Source organism: Sceloporus occidentalis, unplaced genomic scaffold (genome assembly GCF_023333645.1).
Source record: "Sceloporus occidentalis isolate IW3139 unplaced genomic scaffold, rSceOcc1.0.p SCAF_157, whole genome shotgun sequence".
Lineage (NCBI taxonomy): Eukaryota > Metazoa > Chordata > Lepidosauria > Squamata > Phrynosomatidae > Sceloporus > Sceloporus occidentalis.
Window position 1 is genome coordinate 1027501 of NW_028317137.1, and position 5000 is coordinate 1032500.

At 54.7% G+C, this 5000-nt stretch overlaps 5 non-coding genes across 5 annotated transcripts in view; all 5 read right to left on the minus strand.

Annotated features, from left to right (window-relative positions):
* Positions 1–641: 641 nt before the first annotated feature.
* Positions 642–760, minus strand: LOC149280276 (5S ribosomal RNA). Its single transcript, XR_016278207.1, has one exon. It is a non-coding gene; the product is annotated as a 5S ribosomal RNA (ribosomal RNA).
* A 937-nt stretch (positions 761–1697) lies between these two features.
* LOC149280277 (5S ribosomal RNA) lies at positions 1698–1816 on the minus strand. Its single transcript, XR_016278208.1, has one exon. It is a non-coding gene; the product is annotated as a 5S ribosomal RNA (ribosomal RNA).
* A 938-nt stretch (positions 1817–2754) lies between these two features.
* LOC149280278 (5S ribosomal RNA) lies at positions 2755–2873 on the minus strand. The gene has a single exon (XR_016278209.1). It is a non-coding gene; the product is annotated as a 5S ribosomal RNA (ribosomal RNA).
* Positions 2874–3820: 947 nt separating this feature from the next.
* Positions 3821–3939, minus strand: LOC149280279 (5S ribosomal RNA). The gene has a single exon (XR_016278162.1). It is a non-coding gene; the product is annotated as a 5S ribosomal RNA (ribosomal RNA).
* A 943-nt stretch (positions 3940–4882) lies between these two features.
* LOC149280280 (5S ribosomal RNA) overlaps positions 4883–5000 on the minus strand; it is a 119-nt gene continuing 1 nt past the window's right edge. The window contains exon 1 of the ribosomal RNA XR_016278210.1: positions 4883–5000. This exon is cut by the window's right edge and continues 1 nt beyond it. This is a non-coding gene — a ribosomal RNA (5S ribosomal RNA).

Below are 5000 nucleotides of genomic sequence, written 5' to 3' on the forward strand. Positions count from 1 at the left end.
CGCAAGGGGGAGATGCAGGCCCCACCTCTCCCCTCTCCCTGGACCAGGTAGCAGACAAGCTCCTTTGGCTTTGTGTGCAGGAGAGAAAGGCCGAAACGGGTACGCCGATGCATTTCGACAGCACGCAATTAGAATGGTCCGCGGCGTTACTTGCTGTGGGCATCGGGCGTAGCGTGAGGCGGCGGCGGCGGCTGCTGCTGCTGCTCCTCCTGCTGCAGAGGGCGTTTTTTTGGATTGCCTTTACTAAGGCCTGGGACAGGACAGAGAAGGTGACAAGGTTCAAGTAAAGGGTTAACGCGTTCACGGTCAGCAAGAAACACATGGGGAAAGGATCCCCCCCGGCCTCCTGTATGTGCAGTTTGGCACGGCACAGACCAGTGAAGGAAAGCATGAAGCGTGCCTGTGCTATTTGCTGCAAGACAGCTTTGCGAAAGTGCTGTTTTTTGGTGCAGAGTGTGCAAGAGGTACGAGCGGAGTGAGGCTTGAGGGCGTCAAGTTGCTGTGGGAGGCCAGCTGAAGCAAGAAGGAGTGAAAAGGGGTGCTAGAAAGAAAGGGCCTTAGAGTTTTGTTAGCTTCTGGCGACTCTATCGCCCTCTGTTGGTGGTGGGGTACGGGAGAAAAAAAAAAGAGAGAAAAGCAAAAGCCTACAACACCTGGTATTCCCAGGCGGTCTCCCATCCAAGTACTAACCAGGCCCAACCCTGCTTAGCTTCCGAGATCAGACGAGATCGGGCGTATTCAGGGTGGTATGGCCGTAGGCGTAGGAGCCTGTCATTTTACTCCTCTTCTTCTGTGACGTGCCCTCTTCCTCGTCACACCAGGAGTATTTTTAAGACACTGTGGTCAGTTATTCATTTTCTTTTCTTTTTTTCTCCTCACAACTCTTTCATAGCAGCAGTCTCCTTGTATTTCGCACCCAGCTGGGAGGCTAGCATACAGCAGTCCAGCAGAACTGCCAGACAGAGAGCATCGGTAACAAGAGCAGGCCAAGCCCTTCCCAAGTGTCGGGAGGCTAGAGCGCGGTGCGTTTTGCGAGGCACGGCCTGGCGAGGTGCGCAAGGGGGAGATGCAGGCCCCACCTCTCCCCTCTCCCTGGACCAGGTAGCAGACAAGCTCCTTTGGCTTTGTGTGCAGGAGAGAAAGGCCGAAACGGGTACGCCGATGCATTTCGACAGCACGCAATTAGAATGGTCCGCGGCGTTACTTGCTGTGGGCATCGGGCGTAGCGTGAGGCGGCGGCGGCGGCTGCTGCTGCTGCTGCTCCTCCTGCTGCAGAGGGCGTTTTTTTGGATTGCCTTTACTAAGGCCTGGGACAGGACAGAGAAGGTGACAAGGTTCAAGTAAAGGGTTAACGCGTTCACGGTCAGCAAGAAACACATGGGGAAAGGATCCCCCCCGGCCTCCTGTATGTGCAGTTTGGCACGGCACAGACCAGTGAAGGAAAGCATGAAGCGTGCCTGTGCTATTTGCTGCAAGACAGCTTTGCGAAAGTGCTGTTTTTTGGTGCAGAGTGTGCAAGAGGTACGAGCGGAGTGAGGCTTGAGGGCGTCAAGTTGCTGTGGGAGGCCAGCTGAAGCAAGAAGGAGTGAAAAGGGGTGCTAGAAAGAAAGGGCCTTAGAGTTTTGTTAGCTTCTGGTGACTCTATCGCCCTCTGTTGGTGGTGGGGTACGGGAGAAAAAAAAAGAGAGAAAAGCAAAAGCCTACAACACCTGGTATTCCCAGGCGGTCTCCCATCCAAGTACTAACCAGGCCCAACCCTGCTTAGCTTCCGAGATCAGACGAGATCGGGCGTATTCAGGGTGGTATGGCCGTAGGCGAAGGAGCCTGTCATTTTACTCCTCTTCTTCTGTGACGTGCCCTCTTCCTCGTCACACCAGGAGTATTTTTAAGACACTGTGGTCAGTTATTCATTTTCTTTTCTTTTTTTCTCCTCACAACTCTTTCATAGCAGCAGTCTCCTTGTATTTCGCACCCAGCTGGGAGGCTAGCATACAGCAGTCCAGCAGAACTGCCAGACAGAGAGCATCGGTAACAAGAGCAGGCCAAGCCCTTCCCAAGTGTCGGGAGGCTAGAGCGCGGTGCGTTTTGCGAGGCACGGCCTGGCGAGGTGCGCAAGGGGGAGATGCAGGCCCCACCTCTCCCCTCTCCCTGGACCAGGTAGCAGACAAGCTCCTTTGGCTTTGTGTGCAGGAGAGAAAGGCCGAAACGGGTACGCCGATGCATTTCGACAGCACGCAATTAGAATGGTCCGCGGCGTTACTTGCTGTGGGCATCGGGCGTAGCGTGAGGCGGCGGCGGCGGCGGCTGCTGCTGCTGCTCCTCCTGCTGCAGAGGGCGTTTTTTTGGATTGCCTTTACTAAGGCCTGGGACAGGACAGAGAAGGTGACAAGGTTCAAGTAAAGGGTTAACGCGTTCACGGTCAGCAAGAAACACATGGGGAAAGGATCCCCCCCGGCCTCCTGTATGTGCAGTTTGGCACGGCACAGACCAGTGAAGGAAAGCATGAAGCGTGCCTGTGCTATTTGCTGCAAGACAGCTTTGCGAAAGTGCTGTTTTTTGGTGCAGAGTGTGCAAGAGGTACGAGCGGAGTGAGGCTTGAGGGCGTCAAGTTGCTGTGGGAGGCCAGCTGAAGCAAGAAGGAGTGAAAAGGGGTGCTAGAAAGAAAGGGCCTTAGAGTTTTGTTAGCTTCTGGCGACTCTATCGCCCTCTGTTGGTGGTGGGGTACGGGAGAAAAAAAAAAGAGAGAAAAGCAAAAGCCTACAACACCTGGTATTCCCAGGCGGTCTCCCATCCAAGTACTAACCAGGCCCAACCCTGCTTAGCTTCCGAGATCAGACGAGATCGGGCGTATTCAGGGTGGTATGGCCGTAGGCGTAGGAGCCTGTCATTTTACTCCTCTTCTTCTGTGACGTGCACTCTTCCTCGTCACAGCAGGAGTATTTTTAAGACACTGTGGTCAGTTATTCATTTTCTTTTCTTTTTTTCTCCTCACAACTCTTTCATAGCAGCAGTCTCCTTGTATTTCGCACCCAGCTGGGAGGCTAGCATACAGCAGTCCAGCAGAACTGCCAGACAGAGAGCATCGGTAACAAGAGCAGGCCAAGCCCTTCCCAAGTGTCGGGAGGCTAGAGCGCGGTGCGTTTTGCGAGGCACGGCCTGGCGAGGTGCGCAAGGGGGAGATGCAGGCCCCACCTCTCCCCTCTCCCTGGACCAGGTAGCAGACAAGCTCCTTTGGCTTTGTGTGCAGGAGAGAAAGGCCGAAACGGGTACGCCGATGCATTTCGACAGCACGCAATTAGAATGGTCCGCGGCGTTACTTGCTGTGGGCATCGGGCGTAGCGTGAGGCGGCGGCGGCGGCGGCTGCTGCTGCTGCTGCTGCTGCTCCTCCTGCTGCAGAGGGCGTTTTTTTGGATTGCCTTTACTAAGGCCTGGGACAGGACAGAGAAGGTGACAAGGTTCAAGTAAAGGGTTAACGCGTTCACGGTCAGCAAGAAACACATGGGGAAAGGATCCCCCCCGGCCTCCTGTATGTGCAGTTTGGCACGGCACAGACCAGTGAAGGAAAGCATGAAGCGTGCCTGTGCTATTTGCTGCAAGACAGCTTTGCGAAAGTGCTGTTTTTTGGTGCAGAGTGTGCAAGAGGTACGAGCGGAGTGAGGCTTGAGGGCGTCAAGTTGCTGTGGGAGGCCAGCTGAAGCAAGAAGGAGTGAAAAGGGGTGCTAGAAAGAAAGGGCCTTAGAGTTTTGTTAGCTTCTGGCGACTCTATCGCCCTCTGTTGGTGGTGGGGTACGGGAGAAAAAAAAAAGAGAGAAAAGCAAAAGCCTACAACACCTGGTATTCCCAGGCGGTCTCCCATCCAAGTACTAACCAGGCCCAACCCTGCTTAGCTTCCGAGATCAGACGAGATCGGGCATATTCAGGGTGGTATGGCCGTAGGCGTAGGAGCCTGTCATTTTACTCCTCTTCTTCTGTGACGTGCCCTCTTCCTCGTCACACCAGGAGTATTTTTAAGACACTGTGGTCAGTTATTCATTTTCTTTTCTTTTTTTCTCCTCACAACTCTTTCATAGCAGCAGTCTCCTTGTATTTCGCACCCAGCTGGGAGGCTAGCATACAGCAGTCCAGCAGAACTGCCAGACAGAGAGCATCGGTAACAAGAGCAGGCCAAGCCCTTCCCAAGTGTCGGGAGGCTAGAGCGCGGTGCGTTTTGCGAGGCACGGCCTGGCGAGGTGCGCAAGGGGGAGATGCAGGCCCCACCTCTCCCCTCTCCCTGGACCAGGTAGCAGACAAGCTCCTTTGGCTTTGTGTGCAGGAGAGAAAGGCCGAAACGGGTACGCCGATGCATTTCGACAGCACGCAATTAGAATGGTCCGCGGCGTTACTTGCTGTGGGCATCGGGCGTAGCGTGAGGCGGCGGCGGCGGCTGCTGCTGCTGCTGCTGCTGCTCCTCCTGCTGCAGAGGGCGTTTTTTTGGATTGCCTTTACTAAGGCCTGGGACAGGACAGAGAAGGTGACAAGGTTCAAGTAAAGGGTTAACGCGTTCACGGTCAGCAAGAAACACATGGGGAAAGGATCCCCCCCGGCCTCCTGTATGTGCAGTTTGGCACGGCACAGACCAGTGAAGGAAAGCATGAAGCGTGCCTGTGCTATTTGCTGCAAGACAGCTTTGCGAAAGTGCTGTTTTTTGGTGCAGAGTGTGCAAGAGGTACGAGCGGAGTGAGGCTTGAGGGCGTCAAGTTGCTGTGGGAGGCCAGCTGAAGCAAGAAGGAGTGAAAAGGGGTGCTAGAAAGAAAGGGCCTTAGAGTTTTGTTAGCTTCTGGTGACTCTATCGCCCTCTGTTGGTGGTGGGGTACGGGAGAAAAAAAAAGAGAGAAAAGCAAAAGCCTACAACACCTGGTATTCCCAGGCGGTCTCCCATCCAAGTACTAACCAGGCCCAACCCTGCTTAGCTTCCGAGATCAGACGAGATCGGGCGTATTCAGGGTGGTATGGCCGTAGG